Source organism: Triticum urartu, chromosome 2 (assembly GCF_003073215.2).
Source record: "Triticum urartu cultivar G1812 chromosome 2, Tu2.1, whole genome shotgun sequence".
NCBI lineage: Eukaryota > Viridiplantae > Streptophyta > Magnoliopsida > Poales > Poaceae > Triticum > Triticum urartu.
In genome coordinates this window covers 487,625,895-487,649,755 of record NC_053023.1, presented here as the reverse complement: position 1 = coordinate 487,649,755, position 23,861 = coordinate 487,625,895, and positions in this window count along the sequence as shown.

The following is a 23,861-nucleotide window of genomic DNA, read 5'->3' as shown; positions in this document are numbered from 1 at the left end:
TAGCACTTTCGCAGAAGTATCCCAATGAGTAATCGTCCCAACGAAAAGTGGAGGGGAGTATTTATAGTGGCGTTTCTGTCACACACAAGGTGTCACCGTTCTTGTATGAAGTAATCATTTAGGCTTCTACAAATACTGTTACTGTCCCGGATCACAGATATACCAATTTGACAAATATAAAGGGAATTGAAAGTAACAACTATAAGAACTCTTAAAAGCACATAAAATGAGTAGGGCCATAGGTTGTGTTTCCTGCAACGAAGAGATTAGATGTAGAGAGATTTCAGTTCATGGTAAGAATGTATAAAGTGTGCCAGTGCAATGGCAATACGGGTTACCTTGTATTGTACTCATAGCATCGGATATATGTGTTCTGTAGGTGGTTCACCCTAAAGTTATGAAACTCCTCTACACGGGATTATATTTCATTCTATGGTCCTACTTCACTGTTGCCACAGAGTGGTTGTTTCTGCAATTAAGGTCCTTGGACCGGAACGATGCATTAAGTTTAGTGGATCACCCTTATCTCATATTTTCTTTTATCCTCATAGATATCTCCACCTGTCACGTCATAGGGCACAGATTTTCGAAACAATATGTGTTACCTGTGTAGGTCTTGAGATCATGTTGCCTGGGCCCTTAAATTGGACAACATGCATAGAGTTCACCAAAGTATAACAACATACTAGATAGATCACACTACTATGAATGCAAATGATGACATATAGAATAGGCACAGATTAATCTTACCACTTACCTACATATCCCACACCTAGGGGGAATTACTCACACATCATAAGAAGGGAATCAATCACAACAGAGATAAACCCCATGAAAACCATATCATTAATACCGGGAAGATCCACAATAAGATGAAATGGGTAATTCAAATAGTCTTGACCTCCAGAAGAGATTGATTAGAGTTAAAATTGTTCTTCCAAATTAGGATTCCTCTTACAATAGTGAAAGGGGTGGTGGTGATGATGGAGATGAAAGGACCAAAACTAAGAAGATCTTCAATGGCTCTTCAGATCCTCTCTTCTCCTGTTTTGGGTGGTGTGACGGCGGCTAGGGTTCTTTTCTCCCCTGAGCCCTTAACGAAAGTGCCTTGTGTAGGCGTGGTGAAGCTGGTGGCAGTCCATACGACCGCTCATACAGGCACTTGCGGTCGTATGGAACACCATCTTTTGCTCTACTGCGCCTAATGACTCGAGTCTCTTGATGAAAGTTGCTCCATTTGGCTTGATTTGTAGCAATCCTTCTTGGTTTCCTTCCATAATTGATATTTCCTGCTAAACATTAGAATAATGGATTTTCTTCTGTTTCGAGGGATTAGAGTTAGAAATATCTGAAGAGTAATAAAAATCCCGATGAAACCAAGCAAGAATCACTAAGAAAACATCACAAATTCTCGAGCTATCACCCTCCATGCACGCGCATAGTTCTACTTCCAAAGCATCTCAACAGGAGAACAAAACTCTACACGCCGTGAATATAATGGCTCCCCTTGAATCTCTTAATACCATACCAGCTCCCGCATGTCCATCCATAGAAAATGATCCATTAGAGTTCAGCTTAACCTTCCCCATAGAAGGAGGGGTCCAACTAGGACTGGTCACATGCGGGTTAAGATGAGATGCAACGGGTGGAAACTTGGCATGAACATGCACTTTTCCTTTCCAAGGGTCAGTGAGCGACTCATTCTTTATAACCAACAAGGATTCCCAATAGCTGCACAGGAACCATTTTGAAACCTCCATTGGTGGTGTGGTTTTATCATGAACAACTTCATTACCTACATGCCAACTCCGCCAAAGCATCATCAGGACCATACTTCTCTCCAAATCGGGAAGGAGATCAAGTAGATGTAGTAGCTATTCCCTTCCCGTATTCTGAAATTCTTCCAGTTTCGACGGCATCCGCATAGAAGACATACTGCTCCAAAGTTCCTTTCCAAGAGGGCGTTGACAGAATGGGTGGCAATTGTCCTCTTCTTCAAGATTCCTTTTACATTTGTTCTTCCAGGTTAGTAAGGAGTCAATAGAAAGCCTCCACGCAAACTTAACATTGCAAGATCAAAGCAATTTCCAGTAGACGCGACGTCCATCTGGCAAGATACTTGATCCCACAGCATTAGTGCGAAAGGCTTCGTCAAGGCCTAAGTTATAAGCACTTTTCACCGAAAAATGCCCAACTTCCCGGCTCCCCAAGACAAAGTATCATCATCCAAGCATGGAGAAGTTCTGATTTTTAGTATCTCATCAACGTCACATGGCAGGAAATAGTTCTGAAGAAGGTCCAATTTCTAGGCACCATTCTCATTAAGAAGATCAGATACAAAACGAACCTACATCGCCCCTGTGGGGAAACTGGTTTGTAAGAGTGCGTCTAGGGATCTAATTATCTCTCCAGACCTGCACACTCCTTCCATTTCCTATTTTCCAAATTATTCCTTTCTTCAACAAGTCCAAACCATGACTGATGACAATCCACGATGATGATGCATTGCCAAAAAAACATCTTCCATGATACCATCCGGATAATAACGGGCCTTTAATACCCGAGAACATAAGCTATTTGGTTTCAAAACTAGTCTCCAAGCTTGCCTCACAAGTATTGCTTGATTAAACATACAGAAATCTCTACAACAAATATTTCCCTTGCTTTTTAGATGCAAACAATATTTCCAAGCCTTCCAATGGACTTTCCTCTTCCCTTCTTTTGATCCCCAATAAAAATTTCTCACCATTCTAGTAAGATCATCACAAAATGAGAACAAAAGCTTAAACACCCCCATGATGTAAGTGGTAAGTGCCTGAGATACCGATTTAATTAGAACTTCCCTTCCTAGTTGTGCAAGAAAACCATCTCCCCACTGTAACAACCTTTTCGTTAAGCTGGCTTGCAAGTTTTGGAACCATCCTTTAGACATGCGTCCTTCTGGCATAGGAAGTCTAAGGTATTTATCCTCAAAGAAGGAACTAGAAAACATGTAGGACATCCCTTACCTGCTCCTGAACCACCGTCGGACAAGCAAAGCCAAACAAAATAGAACACTTGTCATAATTTAATAGCTAGCCTATAGCAAGTTCATAGAGATCAAGACCCTGTTTAATTTTCACAGCCTACTCCTGAGAGGCTTCAAAGAACAACATGGTACCATCTACAAATAGAAGATGCGAAATACCAGGAGTACGTCGACAGATCTTAACACGAAACATATTATTTGACTGCACTCCATTCTATAATATAGCAGACAATCTGTCAGCAACAAACAAGAACAAAAACAGGGAGAGAGGATCACCTTGCTAAAGACCACGCGATGGTGCAAATAAAGTGCAGTCAACTAATTATTTAACTAAACAAGATAAGTTTGACTGCACTCCATTATGTAATATGGCAGACAACCCGTCAGTAACAAACAAGAAACAGGGAGAGCGGATCACCTTACCGAAGACCACGTGACGGTGAAACTCATTTGTTAGCATTCAATGTTGATTAAATTATTATGCTAATGCGAAAATGATCAACGCGGGCGGTCACAGATGTGTTCACCTCCGTCCCTACCAGAAAGGAGGAAATTGAAACAATACTACATTAACTCAAACTTTAAGAAATACTACTGGGTTTATTAGCCCCCATCATATTTTGGTTTAAACTTTGTTCATATATTTGATTAGGAAAGTATTAATGCATGTCACCAAAACAATTATTGCTGGATACATATTTGAATGTTTTTTCAATGATACTATTTTTGATATGCATAACTTATATTTTATTAGTTAAATAATAGTCAAAATATGACCCCAATCACATGGGGAGCTAGTAAACTAGGACAGAGATAGTAGTTCGGTGCTCCCATGTCTTGGATGCTAGTACTTTGCTCCCATCTTTGGTGTCACTTTGATGTATCAATAAAACATCCCTTTTGTCCCCTTTGTTGATATTTTCTGATGTTTATAGCTGCCACAAGTTGTGTTCTACTACACTACTAGTGCAACATATGTGCAGTACAGCGGGGGGAAGAAAATATTTTACTAGCTAAAAGGCAGGCTCAGACACACTAAGATTCAGGTACACATTGAAAAAGGTTAGGGACGGATGAAATTATTAATAGAGCCTGCGATGTTAATCATGCTGGTAAGGAGGACATGGAATTCTTCTATTGCCAGACTAGGATTTGTCCAGTTTGGGCCCTCTGAATGCTCGGGAGATGATTGTAGGATCGAAAGTACGTCTAGAGGGGGGGTGATTAGACTACTTGACCAAATAAAAATCTACCTTTTCCCAATTTTAGTTCTTGGCAGTTTTTAGCAACTTAGCACAAGTCAAGCAATCTTAACACAATTCAATGAAGCATGCAAAGAGTCTATGAGCAGCGGAAAGTAAAGCATGCAACTTGCAAGAATGTAAAGGGAAGGGTTTGGAGAATTCAAACGCAATTGGAGACACGGATGTTTTTGTCGTGGTTCCGATAGGTGGTGCTATCGTACATCCACGTTGATGGAGACTTCAACCCACAAAGGGTAACGGTTGCGCGAGTCCACGGAGGGCTCCACCCACGAAGGGTCCACGAAGAAGCAACCTTGTATATCCCATCATGGCCATCGCCCACGAAGGACTTGCCTCACTACCGGTAGATATTCACGAAGTAGGCGATCTCCTTGCCCTTACAAACTCCTTGGTTCAACTCCACAATCTTGTCGGAGGCTCCCAAGTGAAACCTAGCCAATCTAGGAGACACCACTCTCAAAGAGGTAACAAATGGTGTGTTGATGATGAACTCCTTGCTCTTGTGCTTCAAATGATAGTCTCCCCAACACTCAACTCCCTCTCACAGGATATGGATTTGGTGGAAAGAAGATTTGAGTGGAAAGCAACTTGGGGAAGGCTAGAGATCAAGATTCATATGGTGAGAATGGAATATCTTGGCCTCAACACATGAGTAGGTGGTTCTCTCTCAGAAAATGTGTATTGGAAGTGTAGGTATGTTCTGATGGCTCTCTCCACGAATGAAGAGTGGGTGGAGGGGTATATATAGCCTCCACACAAAAACTAACCGTTACACACAATTTACCAATCTCGGTGAGACCGAATTGAGAAACTCGGTCGGACCGATTCAGCAAACCTAGTGACCGTTAGGATTTTCGGTGGGACTGAGATGCAACTCGGTAGGACCGATATGGTTAGGGTTAGTGCATAACGTAATCTCGGTGTGACCGATTACACAAACTCGGTGGGACCGATTTTGGTAATAAGCTAACCAGAGAGTTGGTCAGGTAAACTCGGTGGGACCGATTGCTCATTTTGGTGGGACCGAAATGTTACAAAAGGGAAACAGAGAGTTTACATTGCAATCTCGGTGGGACCGATTGCTCATCTCGGTAGGACCATAACGTTACGAAGGGAAACAGAGAGATTACAACCCCATCTCGGTGTGACCGAGATCCCTATCGGTGAGACCAATTTGCCTAGGGTTTGTGGCAGTGGCTATGACATCTAAACTCGGTGGCGCCAGATAGAAAGAATCGGTGGGGCCGAGTTTGACTTTTGGTTTAGGTCATATGTGGATGTGGGAAGGTAGTTGAGGGTTTTGGAGCATATCACTAAGCACTATGAAGCAAGAACCTCATCAAGCAACACCTCATCCCTCCTTGATAGTATTGGCTTTACCTATAGACTCAATGCGATCTTGGATCACTAAAGTATAAAATGTAGAGTCAATCTTTTTGTCCTTAGTATTTTGAGGGGTCCACTTTCCTCATCCATGCCATGCCATTCATTGAGCTTTTCCTGAAATATTAATCTTGGAATAGCATTAGCTCAATGAGCTATATGTTGTTAGGAATTACCAAAACCACCTAGGGATAGTTGCACTTTCAATCTCCCCCTTTTTGGTAATTGATGACAACATATAGATCAAAGCTTCGACAAATGATAATAAGAGTGAAAAACATTGTCGCTTTGAGAAGTATGTGAAAAGCAAGAGCTCCCCCTAAATTTGTGCATAGTTTATGATTTGCTTTGGACTGCAAATGCACAGAGAATTAGGCTCATGGGTTACTCTTCCATGTCACATACATCTTGGTGGAGTGCTCAAAATGATAATAATGGAATACACGCACTCCTCACCAAGCAAAGTGAATGATCATATAGGGATAAAATGATAATGTCATCCAACAAGCATTAATGTAGCATATGATCAAACACACATGATCATCCAAGTAGCACACAGACAGAAAGTATCTCAAACAAGCAAATAAAATAAAGTTCAACCACCAAAGCAAGAGAGAATAAAAAGCAACGCTCTCTCTCGAAGCCTATGATCTATACATTTTTCTCCCCCTTTGGCAACAAGTTACCAAAAAGTTCCTAGAAAATGCATAGCACTAAATCGTCTCTCAGGCTTGGTCTTCAGGTGGTGGTGTCCGGATAACTCCAAGAATGAAGGCTTCAGTCGATGTAGATGGAGCTGATGGAGTAGGTGTTGGAGCTGGTGGCACTGAAGCTGTAGCTGGTGCAGATGAAGTGGCTCTGATGTCTGGAACAAGCACTGTAGCAGACCTCTGAGCTCTAGGCACTCTGGCAAATGCATCAGTGGTTGTCTTGCCCTTCCTCTCCTGCATATCATCCTGAAGTTGCTCCACAACAGACTGGATCTCAGTTACCTTCACATCCAAGTCATAGAACTTCTGCTCCATGATCCTTTCCAAGCTCTCCTGGTTTTGAGTCAGGGTGGCCAGTCCCTTCTAAATCCTCAGAGTGGATGCAATCAAGCAGCCAAGTTGATCTTGCTTGCTCTACAGAAGATACTGAGATGCTTCTTCAGTAGTTGGCATCCTTGCAGCCTTTTCAGCCTTTGCCTTCTCCTTCTTGGCTTGGGCGTGCACAGAAGATGGTTCATTTTCATCCATCACCACTGTGTTGTCCTCAAATTCTGGGTAGATGGGCAGGTGCTCCTTGTCCAGCAGATATGTGCCAGTGCCCATCTTGGAGTTAATCAGCTCCTGGATCTGTGGGGCATACCCACAACTCCTCTTCCGATCTGCAGCTATCCTCTTTATGGTTTCCACTATTAGGCTCAGTTGCAGTAGCAGTGCTATATTCCTTCTTAACCACTTTCTTCTTGGAAGTGGCCTCATCCTCAACTACCACATAGTCTTCATCCTCAGATTCAGAAGTTTTCTTCTTTCTGGCCCTAGTGGCAGCCTTTGGCAGATTGCTTGGTGTGCTCCTGCTGCCATCATCTGAGCTGCTAGAGGGACTAGTGCCCTCACTCAAGTGAACCTGCTCCTCTGACTTGTTCTGGCTGTCACTTTGATCAGACATATTGCAATCTCTGACAACTGACCCTGTGAATAGATTATAGATGAGGTAGGGTGGATGAGCATCTCAAAATACAAAGGTTTTTGCAAAATAATGAATCAAAAACTTAGTTTTAGTTTTCCTCAGAAAGCATTTCGCATCAACCGATTTGTAAACTCGGTGATACCGAAGCAGCTTTTGGAACCTAAACTAGTGAACTCAGTCAGACCGAGTCACAGTTCGGTGGCACCGAGACTGCTAGGGTTTCACAAAGTCCCGAACTCGGTTGGTCCGAAATGTTTCGGCGGAAACCTAACCCTAAATTTTCAAATCATCTCTAATCTACGGAGTGTTTTGACAGGATATGATAGTTTCAATCGTGGAAAGATTCATGGCGAACACAATGTGCTAGGAATCAGATAAGGATAGCACAGTGATCAAGTTCATACCCTAGTTCGGCGATGAACTCGCTATGGCGGCAACGACGGCGATGATTCCCGTTGACGGCGGCGGAGACCAGCGGCAGGAGGCAACTGGCGACGAGGAGGACGATCCGGAGACCCTGGAGGCAGAGCGGGCTAAGCGCGGGCGAAAGAGTTCGGAGAAAATTTCCAAAATTTTGCCCGTGGGTATATATAGTCTGACCCTGTCAGTGTGACCGAATGGAACAGCTCGGTGGCACCGAGATGCATAACTGCAAGCAGTTGCTGCAACTCGGTGTGACCGAAAAGTTCAAATTGGTTGCACCGAGATTGAAAACCTAGATCGACTTAGTGATCTCGGTATGACCGAAATGGGTGAATCGGTCAGACTGAAACGCACAAATAAGTTTTGGAAGTTTAAGTCTATGACGAATCGGGGACTCCGAGTGCTCCTCACACAGAGTGGTTCGAATCTGAATTGATCAAATTTTGTGATGTAGCATGAATAGAGTTTGAGACAAGAAAAGCATAGATAGCTAGAGAAGGTTCTTAGGCATTCTTGTCCATCCACTTGGCCAAAAGAAAAGGAAACCAATCAATCAAAACAACAAGTGGATGTCCTCAAATGAGTAAATTATGCAACCAACATGCTCACACGATAAAAATGACAAATGAAATATGTGGCAAAGCATGCACAAACAATTCTAGCATCTATCAAGCAATTGGCGATGACTAGGTCATCTATATATTTGTATATTGACTTAGGAGTCAAATGAGAACATTTGATCATAGGTCATACTCATCGTTTAAGAACAAGTGGGGTTACCACTTTTACATAAAGCGTTGTTGTGTTCACACCATTAGAGTTGCTTTAACTCGATTGTTAGAGTAAAGCTCCCCCTAGATGTGAGATCCCCCCTAAGAGGGATGAACTAACCTTGGGTTTTATCGATGATGACTTCATGTAGGTGTTGAAGATGTGGATGCTCTATGTTGATGTAGATCATTTGGAGCTATCCTTTGGAGTGAGTTGTGATGTCTACTACACATCCTTCTTCTTGTAGACATTGTTGGGCCTCCAAGTGCAGAGGTTTTTAGGACAGTAGCAAATTTCCCTCAAGTGGATGACCTAAGGTTTATCAATCCGTAGGAGGCGTAGGATGAAGATGGTCTCTCTCAAGCAACCCTGCAACCAAATAACAAAGAGTCTCTTGTGTCCCCAACACACCCAATACAATGGTAAATTGTATAGGTGCACTAGTTCGGCGAAGAGATGGTGATACAAGTGGTATATGGATAGTAGATAATAGTTTTTGTAATCTGAAAATATAAAAACAGCAAGGTAACTAATGATAAAAGTGAGCGTAAACGGTATTGCAATGATAGGAAACAAGGCCTAGGGTTCATACTTTCACTAGTGCAAGTCCTCTCAACAATAATAACATAATTGGATCACATAACTATCCCTCAACATGCAACAAAGAATCACTCCAAAGTCACTAATAGCGGAGAACAAACGAAAAGATTATGGTAGGGTACGAAACCACCTCAAAGTTATTCTTTCCAATCAATCTGTTGGGCTATTCCTATAAGTGTCACAAACAGCCCTAGAGTTCGTACTAGAATAACACCTTAAGATACAAATCAATAAAAACCCTAATGTCACCTAGATACTCCAATGTCACCTCAAGTATCCGTGGGTATGATTATACGATAAGCATCACACAATCTCAGATTCATCTATTCAACCAACACAAAAGGACCTTAAAGAGTGCCCCAAAGTTCTACCGGAGAATCACGACGAAAATGTGTGCCAACCCCTATGCATAGGTTCATGGGCGGAACCCGCAAGTTGATCACCAAAACATACATCAAGTGAATCACGTGATATCCCATTGTCACCACAGATATCCACGGCAAGACATACATCAAGTGTTCTCAAATCTTTAAAGACTCAATCCGATAAGATTACTTCAAAGGGGAAACTCGATTCATTACAAGAGAGAAGAGGGGGAGGAGAAACATAAGATCCAACTATAATAGCAAAGCTCGCGATACATCAAGATCGTGCCAAATCAAGAACACGAGAGAGAGAGATCAAACACATAGCTACTGGTACATACCCTCAGCCCCGAGGGAGAACTACTCCCTCCTCGTCATGGAGAGCACCGGGATGATGAAGATGGCCACCGGAGAAGGATTGCCCCCTCCGGCAGGGTGCCGGAACGGGTCTAGATTGGTTTTCGGTGGCTACGGAGGCTTCTGGCGGCGGAACTCCCGATCTAATGTGTGTTCTGGAAGTTTTAGGGTACGACGATATATATGGGTGCAGGAAGTATATCGGAGGAGCCACGAGGGCCCCACGAGGCAGCGGGGCGTGCCCCCCACCCTCGTAGGCAGACCGTGTCTCCCCTGACGTGCACTCCAAGTTCCCTGGGTTGCTTTCGTTCCAAAAATAACTTCTCTAGTTGATTTCGTTACGTTTTGACTCCATCTGATATTCCTTTTCTTCGAAACACTGAAATAGGCATAAAACAGCAAATCTGGGCTGGGCCTCCGGTTAATAGGTTAGTCCCAAAAATAATATAAAAGTGGATAATAAAGCCCAATATTGCCCAAAACAGTAGATAATGTATCATGGAGCAATAAAAAATTATAGATACGTTGGAGACGTATCAAGCATCCCCAAGCTTAATTCCTGCTCGTCCTTGAGTAGGTAAATGAATAAAAAAGATAATTTTTGATGTGGAATGCTAGTTCGCATAATTTCAATGTAATTCTTCTTAATTGTGGCATGAATATTCAGATCCATAAGATTCAAGACAAAAGTTCATATTGACATAAAAATAATAATACTTCAAGCATGCTAACTAAGCAATCATGTCTTCTCAAAATAACATGGCCAAAGAAAGTTCATCCCTACAAAATCATATAGTTTAGTCATGTTTCATTTTCATCACGCAAGAATGCTCTCATCATGCACAACCCCGATGACAAGCCAAGAAATTGTTTCATACTTTAGTAATCTCAAACTCATAACTTTCACGCAATACATGAGCGCGAGCCATGGATATAGCACTATGGGTGGAATAGAATATAATGAGGGGGGTTATGTGGAGAAGACAAAAAGGAGAAAGTCTCACATCAACGAGGCTAATCAATGGGCTATGGAGATGCCCACCGATTGATGTTAATGCAAGGAGTAGGGATTGCCATGCAATGGATGCACTAGAGCTATAAATGTATGAAAGCTCAACAAAAGAAACTAGTGGGTCTGCATCCAACTTGCTTGCTCACGAAGACCTAGGGCACTTGAGGAGGCCCGTTGTTGGAATATACAAGCCAAGTTCTATAATGAAAAATTCCCACTAGTATATGAAAGTGATAACATGAGAGACTCTCTACCATGAAGATCATGGTGCTACTTTGAAGCACAAGTGTGGTAAAAGGATAGTAGCATTGTCCCTTTTATTTTATTTTTTTATTTTTATTTGGCCTTTCTTTTTTATTTGGCCTTCCTTTTTTTATTTGGCCTTTCTCTTTTTTTGGGGCAATGCTCTATTGGATGATGATCATCACACTTCTATTTATTTACAACTCAATGATTACAACTCGATACTAGAACAAAGTATGATTCTATATGGATGCCTCCGGCGGTGTACCGGGATATGCAATGAATCAAGTGTGACATGTATGAAAAATTATGAACGGTGGCTTTGCCACAAATACGATGTCAACTACCTGATCATGCAAAGCAATATGACAATGATGAACTGGATGGTGGAAAGTTGCATGGCAATATATCTCGGAATGGCTATGGAAATGCCATAATAGGTAGGTATGGTGGCTGTTTTGAGGAAGATATAAGGAGGTTTATGTGTGAAAGAGTGTATCATATCACGGGGTTTGGATGCACCGGCGAAGTTTGCGCCAACTCTCTATGTGAGAAAGGGCAATGCACGGTACCGAAGAGGCTAGCAAGGATGGAAGGGTGAGAGTGCGTATAATCTATGGACTCAACATTAGTCATAAAGAACTCGCATACTTATTGCAAAAATCTACAAGTCATCAAAAACCTCGGCACTACGCACATGCTCCTAGGGGGATAGATTGGTAGGAAAAGACCATCGCTCGTCCCCGACCGCCACTCATAAGGAGGACAATCAAATAACACCTCATGTTTCAAATTTGTTACACAACGTTTACCATACGTGCATGCTACGGGACTTGCAAACTTCAACACAAGTATTTCTCAATTTCACAACTACTCAACTAGCATGACTTTGATATTATTACCTCCATATCTCAAAACAATCATCAAGCATCAAACTTCTCTTAGTATTCAATACACTCATAAGAAAGTTTTTACTAATCTTGTATACCTAGCATATTAGGATTTTAAGAAAATTACCATGCTATTTAAGACTCTCAAAATAATCTAAGTGAAGCATGAGAGTTCATCTATTTATTCAAAATAAAACTACGACCATGCTCTAAAATATATAAGTTAAGCACTAGAGCAAATGACAAACTACTCCGAAAGATATAAGTGAAGATCAATGAGTAGTCGAATAATTATGCAACTACGTGAAAACTCTCTAACATTTAATAATTTCAGATCTTGGTATTCTATTCAAACATCAAGCAAAGCAAAATAAAATGACATTCTAATAATAGCAAACATCATGTGAAGAAGCAAAAACTTAGGATCAACTGAAACTAACCGATAATTGTTGAAGAAGAAAGGTGGGATGCCAACCGGGGCATCCCCAAGCTTAGATGCTTGAGACTTCTTGAAATATTATCTTGGGGTTCCTTGGGTATACCCAAGCTTGAGCTTTTGTGTCTCCTTAATTCCTCTCATATCACGGTCTCCCTAAATCTCAAAAGCTTCATCCACACAAAACTCAACAAGGACTCGTGAGATAAGTTAGTATAAACCATTGCAAAAACCTTATCATACTCTAATGTAGAAAATCACTAAAATTATTATTCAACATTGCATACTAAATGCCTCTGCATATTTAATAGTCCTATCCTCAAATAGAATCATTAAAGAAGCAACCATATGCAAACAATGCAAACATAACAGCAATCTGCCTAAACAGGACAGTCTGTAAAGAATGCAGAAACATCCATACTTCCCTAGCTCCAAAAATTATGAAAGAAAATTTCCACTGTAGTAAATTTATCAGATCTTAATATGCAAAAGGTTTCAACATTTTATCACATCCTGACTTTTCTAGGTAATTATTGCAACAGCGGTAAACTTTCTGTTTTCAAACAGCAACATGTATACTTGTAACATAGGCATAGTAAAGGCTATCAATGCCACTTTTATTGAAATAAAAGATGCAAAACATTGTTATAAATAACATCAATCAAATTCAAACAAAATAAATTGACGCTCCAAGCAAAACACATATCATGTGGTGAATAAAAATATAGCTCCAAGTAAAGTTACCGATGAACGAAGACAAAAGAGTGGATGCCTTCCGGGGAATCCCCAAGCTTAGGCTCTTGGCTATCCTTGAATATTACCTTGGGGTGCCTTGGGAATCCCCAATATTAGGCTATTGCCATTCCTTATTCCATAATCCATAGAATCCTTACCCAAAACTTGAAAACTTCACAACACAAAACTTAAAAAGAAAACTCGTAAGCTCCGTTAGCAAAAGAAAACAAAACACCACTTCAAGGTACTGTAATGAACTCATTATTTATTTATATTTGTGTTAACACTACTGTATTCCAACTTCTCTATGGTTTATAAACTATTTTACTAGCCATAGATTCATCAAAATAAGAAAACAACACATCGAAAACAGAATCTGTCAAAAATAGAGCAGTCTGTAGTAATCTGGATCGAACATATACTTCTGGAGCCCCAAAAATTCAAAAATAAATTGCTGGACCTGAGGAATTTATCTATTAGTCATCTTAAAAAATAATTAACTAAATATAACTCTCCAATAAAAAATGGCAGCAATTCTTGTGAGCGCTAAAGTTTCTGTTTTTGACAGCTTGATCAACAAGACTTTCCCCAAGTCTTCCCAAAGGTTCTACTTGGCACAAACACTAATTAAAAGCATAAAAGCACATCTAAACAGAGGATAGATGAATTATTTATTACTAAACAGGAACAAAAAGCAAGGAATAAAAATAAAATTGGGTTGCCTCTCAACAAGCGCTATCGTTTAACGCCCCTAGCTAGGCATGATGATTTCAACGATGCTCACATAAAAGATAAGAATTGAAACATAAAGAGAGCATCATGAAGAATATGACTAGCACATTTAAGTCTAACCCACTTCCTATGCATAGGGATTTTGTGAGCAAACAACTTATGGAAACAATAATAAACTAGCATAGGAGGGCAAAACAAGCATAACTTCAAAACTTTAAGCACATAGAGGGGAAACTTGATATTATTGCAATTCCTACAAGCATATATTCCTCCCTCATAATAATTTTCAGTAGCATCATGAATGAATTCAACAATATAACCAGCACCTAAAGCATTCTTTTCATGATCTACAAGCATATATAATTTACTACTCTCCACATAGGCAAAATTCTTCTCATTCGGAATAGTGGGAGTATCATAGGAAACTCGAATACTATAAATTGTTTCCATATTAAAAGAGTAATGTTTAGAGAAGGGGTAATCATAATCATGACAAGTTTTATAAATATAATCACTACTTTTTATATCATAAGTATCATCACAATAATCATCATAAGTAGGAGGCATGCTATCATCATTATAAACTTGCATATCAAAAGTTGGGAGACTAAAAATATCATCTTCATTAATCATAGCTTCCCAAAGCTTGGGGCAAACATTAATTGCAGAAAATATATTCTCAAATATGTCATCCTCATCAAACATAGCTTCCCCAAGCTTGGGCCTTTTCATATCATAAGCATAATCACTCTAATCATTAATAGTATAGATAGCACCGGTAGTATAGCAATTATTATATTCTTCCAAGCAAGTACCAAAAATATTTTCAATATCATAAGAAGTATCATTATCTTCCCAATCATAATCATCACAACAAGCAATAGGCATAACGAGATCATCATCGAGTGTATCATCTTCATTTTCATGAGGCACAGGAATAATAGGAGCAACTTTATTTGGGAGAGATACCTTTTTACCTCTCTTCCTTTTTCTTTTCTTCTTATTCACCACATCATGTGTGGGTTCAATCCTCTTTTTGGATCTCCTTATTAATGAGATTGGTTGGATAGAAAGATCCTCCTCGTTACCTGATTCATCATAAGAAATAATAGGAGGATATTGGGAAGCCTCTTCCCTTTCATTAGTATTCTCTTCATCCTCTATTTGTTTTCTTTTCTTTATGTAATTGGAAATATAAGGATTTTCAATGCAATTCACCGTGCAATACATATAAATTTCCTCTAGATCAAAACGAAGAACTTTATCAAGGGCAAATTTTGGAATATCCTTAGTTCTATGTTTAATTTCTTCATAACCCAAGAGCAAACTAAGTTCATTATGATGTGCAAGGGAAATCAAATCATCACAATTTTTGGACACGATACGCTCATGAAACAATTTGCATTGGGTACTAAAATGATCACGTTCATTGCAAAGTTCACAAGTAGGGCTAAGAAAAGATAAATTTTCAGCACATTCATCTAGCTCTTCTTGCAACAATTTGATTTCTAAGTACTTATGCCTCTTGCAATATCTATCTTCCCTATTTGGTGTGTACATGCAAACCCAATCTACTCCACAAAAATTGACATGTTTATAGGAGGTATTTTCATCATAACTAGTGCAATCATCATTAGCATCATGGATATTCAAAGAATTTGTACTAACAACATTGCAATCATGCTCATCATTCAAAGATTTAGTGCCAAACATTTTAATGTATTCTTCTTCTCACACTTTGGCACAATTTTCCTTTCCATCATACTCACAAAAGATATTAAAAAGATGAAGCGTATGAGACAAACTTAATTCCATTTTTTGTAATTTTCTTTTATAAACTAAACTAGTGATAAAACAAGAAACTAAAATACTCGATTGCAAGATCTAAAGATATACCTTCAAGCACTCACCTCCCCGGCAACGGCGCCAGAAAAGAGCTTGATGTCTACTACACAACCTTCTTCTTGTAGATGTTGTTGGGCCTCCAAGTGCAGAGGTTTGTAGGACAGTAGCAAATTTCCCTCAAGTGGATGACCTAAGGTTTATCAATGCGTAGGAGGCGTAGGATGAATATGGTCTCTCTCAAGCAACCCTGCAACCAAATAACAAAGAGTCTCTTGTGTCCCCAACACACCCAATACAATGGTAAATTGTATAGGTGCACTAGTTCGGCGAAGAGATGGTGATACAAGTGGTATATGGATAGTACATAATAGTTTTTGTAATCTGAAAATATAAAAACAGCAAGGTAAATAATGATAAAAGTGAGCGTAAACGGTATTGGAATGATAGGAAACAAGGCCTAGGGTTCATACTTTCACTAGTGCAAGTCCTCTCAACAATAATAACATAATTGGATCACATAACTATCCCTCAACATGCAACAAAGAGTCACTCCAAAGTCACTAATAGAGGAGAACAAACGAAGAGATTATGGTAGGGTACGAAACCATCTCAAAGTCATTCTTTCCAATCAATCTGTTGGGCTATTCCTATAAGTGTCACAAACAGCCCTAGAGTTCGTACTAGAATAACACCTTAAGATACAAATCAATCAAAACCCTAATGTCACCTAGACACTCCAATGTCACCTCAAGTATCCGTGGGTATGATTATACGATAAGCATCACACAATCTCAGATTCCTCTATTCAACCAACACAAAGGACCTCAAAGAGTGCCCCAAAGTTCTACCAGAGAATCACGACGAAAACATGTGACAACCCCTATGCATAGGTTCATGGGCGGAACCTGCAAGTTGATCACCAAAACATACATCAAGTGAATCACGTGATATCCCATTGTCACCACATATATCCACGGCAAGACATACATCAAGTGTTCTCAAATCTTTAAAGACTCAATCTGATAAGATTACTTCAAAGGGGAAACTCGATTAATTGAGAGAAGAGGGGGAGGAGAAACATAAGATCCAACTATAATAGCAAAGCTCGCGATACATTAAGATCGTGTCAAATCAAGAACACGAGAGAGAGAGGTCAAACACATAGCTACTGGTACATACCCTCAGCCCCGAGGGAGAACTACTCCCTCCTCGTCATGGAGAGCACCGAGATGATGAAGATGGCCACCGGAGAAGGATTGCCCCCTCCGGCAGGGTGCCGGAATGGGTCTAGATTGGTTTTCGGTGGCTACGGAGGCTTCTGGCGGCGGAACTCCCGATCTAATGTGTGTTCTGGAAGTTTTAGGGTACGACGATATATATGGGTGCAGGAAGTACGTCAGAGGAGCCACGGGGGCCCCACGAGGCAGGGGGCGCGCCCCCCACCCTCGTGGGCAGCCCATGTCTCCCCTAACATGCACTCCAAGTTCCCTGGGTTGCTTTCGTTCCAAAAATAACTTCTCTAGTTGATTTCATTCCGTTTCGACTCCGTCTGATATTCCTTTTCTTCGAAACACTGAAATAGGCATAAAACAGCAAATCTGGGCTGGGCCTCAGGTTAATAGGTTAGTCCCAAAAATAATATAAAAGTGGATCCCAATATTGCCCAAAACAGTAGATAATGTAGCATGGAGCAATAAAAAATTATAGATACGTTGGAGACGTATCAAGTTGCACTTTCAATACCTACACGGGTTAATCCCACAAGGAACAAACAAGGATATCCATAGACATAGAGTGATGCACACACAAGATGATGTCTATGAAAGCTTTAGGTTACCTTGTCCTTTGTCTTACCAACAAGAGGGTTTGTGACTCCTTGAACTAGTGCAAGATGTGGAAGTTGATTGCACTTGTTCTTGCCAAAATGATAAGAGTGAAGTATGTTGGCGGAGTCACCCTCAAGAACTCTCTAGTTCTTCTTCTTCGGGATCCACACCATCTTGATGGGAATCCTCGAAGTTGTAGTTGTACTAGATGAAGTGGAACTTGATGTAGTCTTGGGAACCCACTTGACCAAGGCCTTAGGAGCTTCTTCAAATGCATCAATTTCCTCTTGAAGCTTGTCCTTGCCTCTTTGCTTGTGGTCTTGTGGTGGAAGATCATCTTGAGCTTGTGTCCCTTTGAAAGAAGTAGGATCATACTTCTCTTGTTGAGGAACAAACTTCGTCTTGGGGTATTGATCTTCTTCCCACTCAACTCCATTGGCATTGAACTTTCGTTCAAAACCAATACCTTGATTCTTCCGGTGCCTTCCTTGCATGCGTACAATTTCCTCGGATTGCTTACTTCTGGCAAGGCTCTTGTAAACACCTTTCTCTATAATTCCCTTCAATAAGCTATTTTCTTTCTCAAGTGTAACTTGGCTAAGAGAATCATTAGTGGAATCAAGAGAACTACTAGAAGCAACAACATTGGATTTAGCATGATTATTGTTACTACTAGAAGAAGAATCCTTCTTGTTCTTGTTACTGGACTTGACTTGAGGCATGTAAGTGGATAAGAGTAAATGCTTGGCAATGTAAGAAGAACTTTTCTTGCGAAGATCATCATTGATTGCCTTTAAGAACTCATGCTCTTGCTCAAGGTTGAGCTTTTCAAAACGTAATTTCTCATGAGTCCTTAAAAGTTCTCGATGATCTCCTAAGATAGTTTCATGAGCTAACTTAAGAGTGTTTAGTTCTTTAGTTGGACTCAATCTTCTCCTTATCATTGTCATTCGTTTCATCATAGTATTCATCACTATAGTTGTCAACAAGTAAATCATCATCACCTAACAAGTCATCTTCATCATATTGAAATCAACATACTCGGGGTGTGATACCTTTGGACCTTTGGCCATGAAGCATCTTCCAATTCCTTCATTTGGTGAATCAAATATGTTGTAGGAGTTGGTTGACACAAGTGCTAGACCGGCAACACCTTCATCTTGAGTATATTTGGAGTCGGAGTGATAGCTTCTCTCGGAGTCATTGTCGTAGTCGGAGCCGGATACCCATTCACCAACATGAGCTTGATGTCTTTGTTTTATGTAGCTCCTTGATGACTTGTCCTTCCTTTCCGAATCCTTGCTTCTCCATGAGGGTCTTCGTTCATATCGATCATCTCTACTCCTTCTCTCCCTTGATGTTGATTCTTCTCTTCTACTTCTTCTTTTGGGAGAATCTTCTCTTCTCTTGTGGGGAGCCGTACACTCATTGGACTAGTGTCCGGGTCTTCCACAATTGTAGCAGTTTCGCTCTCGACTAGAAGATCTTTTGTCATTGTAGGACCTTGACTTGGAACTTCTCTCTTTGCTTCTATTCTTGTAGAACTTGTTGAAGTTCTTCACCATTAAGCTCAATTCTTCATTGAAGGTTTGTTTCTCAATTGATGATGTGGGGGCTTCACATGAGGCTTTGTAAGCACCACTTGACTTGTTATGGAGCTCCTCCTTATCCTTGAGTGACATCTCATGAGCAACAATTCTTTCAATGACTTCCGTTGGCTTGAGATCTTTGTAATTTGGCATCATTTGGATCAATGTGCATACGGTATCGTATTTTCCATCCAAGGCTCTTAGGATCTTCTTGATGATGAATTTGTTGGTCATCTCTTCACTTCCTAAGCCGGCAATCTCATTTGTGATAAGAGCAAGCCTAGAGTACATTTCAGCGACACCTTCACCATCCTTCATTTTGAACTTGTCAAGTTGACTTTGAACCACATCCAACTTGGATTCCTTGACGGAGTCGGTACCTTCGTGCATATCAATCAAAGTATCCCAAATTTCCTTTGCATTCTTAAGATGGCTGATTTTGTTGAATTCTTCGGGGCACAATCTGTTGAAGAGGATATGACAAGCTTGAGCATTGTATTGTAGCATCTTCAACTCTTCCGCGGTAGCTTCACGATTCGGTTCTCTCCCATCAAAGAATTCACCTTGCAAGCCAACACACTCAATAGCCCAAATGGCAGGGTTATGTCCAAGAATATGCATTTTCATCTTATGCTTCCAACTAGCAAAATTAGTACCATCAAATTAAGGACCTCTACGGTGGTAATTTCCCTCGCTAGACGCCATACTCTCCTAGGTTGTGAAACCAAGGCTATGACCACCAAAAGCTATGGAAATCAAAGCAAATGGAGACCAAAGCTCTGATACCACTTGTAGGATCGAAAGTATGTCTAGAGGGGGGGTGATTAGACTACTTGACCAAATAAAAATCTAGCCTTTTCCCAATTTTAGTTCATGGCAGTTTTTAGCAACTTAGCACAAGTCAAGCAATCTTAACACAATTCAAGCAAGCATGCAAAGAGTCTATGAGCAGCGGAAAGTAAAGCATGCAACTTGCAAGAATGTAAAGGGAAGGGTTTGGAGAATTCAAATGCAATTGGAGACACGGATGTTTTTGTCGTGGTTCCGATAGGTGGTGCTATCGTACATCCACGTTGATGGAGACTTCAACCCACAAAGGGTAACGGTTGCACGAGTCCACGGAGGGCTCCACCCACGAAGGGTCCACGAAGAAGCAACCTTGTATATCCCATCATGGCCATCGCCCACGAAGGACTTGTCTCACTACCGGTAGATCTTCACGAAGTAGGCGATCTCCTTGCCCTTACAAACTCCTTGGTTCAACTCCACAATCTTGTCGGAGGCTCCCAAGTGACACCTAGCCAATCTAGGAGACAGCACTCTCCAAGAAGTAACAAATGGTGTGTTGATGATGAACTCCTTGCTCTTGTGCTTCAAATGATAGTCTCCCCAACACTCAACTCTCTCTCACAGGATATAGATTTGGTGGAAAGAAGATTTGAGTGGAAAGCAACTTGGCGAAGGCTAGAGATCAAGATTCATATGGTGAGAATGGAATATCTTAGCCTCAACACATGAGTAGGTGGTTCTCTCTCAGAAAATGTGTATTGGAAGTGTAGATATGTTCTGATGGCTCTCTCCATGAATGAAGAGTGGGTGGAGGGGTATATATAGCATCCACACAAAAACTAACCGTTACACACAATTTACCAATCTCGGTGAGACCGAATTGAGAAACTCTGTTGGACCGATTCAGCAAACCTAGTGACCGTTAGGATTTTCGGTGGGACTGAGATGCAACTCGGTAGGACCGATATGGTTAGGGTTAGGGCATAACGTAATCTCGGTGTGACCGATTACACAAACTTGGTGGGACCGATTTTGGTAATAAGCTAACCAGAGAGTTGGTCAGGTAAACTCGGTGGGACTGATCGCTCATTTCGATGGGACCGAAATGTTATAAAAGGGAAACAGAGAGTTTACATTGCAATCTCGGTGGGACCGATCGCTCATCTCGGTAGGACCGAAACGTTACGAAGGGAAACCGAGAGATTACAACCCCATCTCGGTGTGACCGAGATCCCTATCGGTGAGACTGATTTGCCTAGGGTTTGTGGCAGTGGCTATGACATCTGAACTCGGTGGCGCCGGATAAAAAGAATCGGTGGGGCTGAGTTTGACTTTTGGTTTAGGTCATATGTGGATGTGGGAAGGTAGTTGAGGGTTTTGGAGCATATCACTAAGGACTATGAAGCAAGAACCTCATCAAGCAGCACCTCATCCCTCCTTGATAGTATTGGCTTTTCCTAAGACTCAATGTGATCTTGGATCACTAAAATATAAAATGTAGAGTCTTGAGCTTTGAGCTTGAGCCAATCTTTTTGTCCTTAGTATTTTGAGGGGTCCACTTTCCTCATCCATGCCATGCCATTCATTGAGCTTTTCCTGAAATATTAATCTTGGAATAGCATTAGCTCAATGAGCTATATGTTGTTAGGAATTACCAAAACCACCTAGGGATAGTTGCACTTTCAATGATCGACATTGCATCCTGATATTTGTGGTGAGTAAGGGGTAAGTTGGTTTTGAAGGGGTACGTTGGTTTTGAAGGGGTACTTCAAGATGATTATCAGGTTACCATGGGGATTTGTGCCATTATGCCAAACTATGTTACCACGTCCTATCCAAAAACTACCATGAGAAGAGGGGTGGATTCGCTCCCGGGGTTTAGTCAAACTTAAGTTTGATGCTTCTTTTGATCAAGGCTTGCTTAGGTGTACGTTGGGGGCGGTTTAGAGGCATGATAAAGGAAACTTCATCGCTGGAAGGAATGATAAAATCGACAACTGTGCGGATGTCCTGACGGTTGAAGCTTTGGCACACAGATTGGTATTGCCCTTGCACAAAGGATAAGATGCCATGTAGGAAATATGCCCTAGAGGCAATAATAAAGTTGTTATTTATATTTCCTTATATCATGATAACTATTTATTATTCATGCTAGAATTGTATTAACCGAAAACTTGATACATGTGTGAATACATAGACAAAACAAAGTGTCCCTAGTATGCCTCTACTAGACTAGCTCGTTAATCAAAGATGGTTAAGTTTCTTGACCATAGACATGTGTTGTCATTTCATGAACGGGATCACATCATTAGGAGAATGATGTGATGGACAAGACCCATCCGTTAGCTTAGCATAATGATCGTTAAGTTGTATTGCTATTGCTTTCTTCAAGACTTATACATATTCCTTTGACTATGAGATTACGCAACTCCCAAATACCGGAGGAATGCCTTGTGTGCTATCAAACGTCACAACATAACTGGGTGATCATAAAGATGCTCTACAGGTATCTTCGAAGGTGTTTCTTGGGTTGGCATAGATCGAGATTAGGATTTGTCACTCCGAGTATCGGAGAGGTATCTCTGGGCCCTCTCTGTAATGCACATCATGATAAGCTTTGCAAGCAATGTGACTAATGAGTTAGTTACGGGATGATGCATTACAAAACGAGTAAAGAGACTTGTCGGTAACGAGATTGAACTAGGTATGAAGATACCGACGATCGAATCTCGGGCAAGTAACATACCGATGACAAAGGGAATGCCATATGTTGTCATTGCGGTTTGACCGATAAAGATCTTCGTAGAATATGTAGGAACCAATATGAGCATCCAAGTTCCACTGTTGCTTATCGATTGGAGATGTGTCTCGGTCATGTCTACATAGTTCTCGAACCCGTAGGGTCCGCACGCTTAACGTTCGATGATGATTTGTATTATGAGTTATGTGTTTTGGCGACCGAAGATTGTTCGGAGTCCCGGATGAGATCACAGACATGACGAGGAGTCTCGAAATGGTCAAGAGGTAAAGATTGATATATTGGACGATAGTATTCGGACACCAGAATGGTTCTAGAGTGTTTCAGGTATTTATTGGAGTATCGGGGGGGGGGGGTTACCGGAACCCCCTGGGGAAGTAATGGGCCACATGGGCCTTGGGAGGGAGGAACACCATCCCACAAGGGGCTGGCGCCCCCCTGGAAGTGGTTCGAATTGGAGTGGGGAAGGGGGCGGCGTCCCCCTTTCCTTCTCCTTCTCCTTCTCCTTCCCATTTCCCTCTCCGGTAAAAGGAAGGGGGGTCCGAATTGGACTTGGAGTCCTAGTAGGACTCCTCCCCACTTGGGGGCGTGCCTAGGCCGGCCTCCTCCCCTCTCCTCCTTTATATACGGGGGCTGGGGGCACCTCTAAGGCACATCGATTGTTCTTAGCAGTGTGCGGTGCCCCCTCCACTGTTTACTCCTCCGGTCATATTGTCGTAGTGCTTAGGCGAAGCCCTGCGCGGATCACTTCACCATCACCGTCACCACGCCATCGTGCTGACGAAACTCTCCCTCAACACTTTGCTGGATCAAGAGTTCGAGGGACATCATCGAGCTGAACGTGTGCTGAACTCGGAGGTGATGTACGTTTGGTACTTGACTGGTTGAATCGAGAAGACGTTCAACTATATCAACCGTGTTAAACTAACGCTTCCGCTTTCGGTCTACGAGGGTACGTGGACACACTCTCCCCCTCTCGTTGCTATGCATCTCCTAGATAGATCTTGCGTGATTGTATGAATTTTTTTGAAATTGCATGCTACGTTCCCCAACATGCCATTGTCTCATAATTAATACTAACAACCTGGAGTCCATTGAAATGGTGAACATGAGTGGTCATTATTTGGGAGGGGCGGCAGC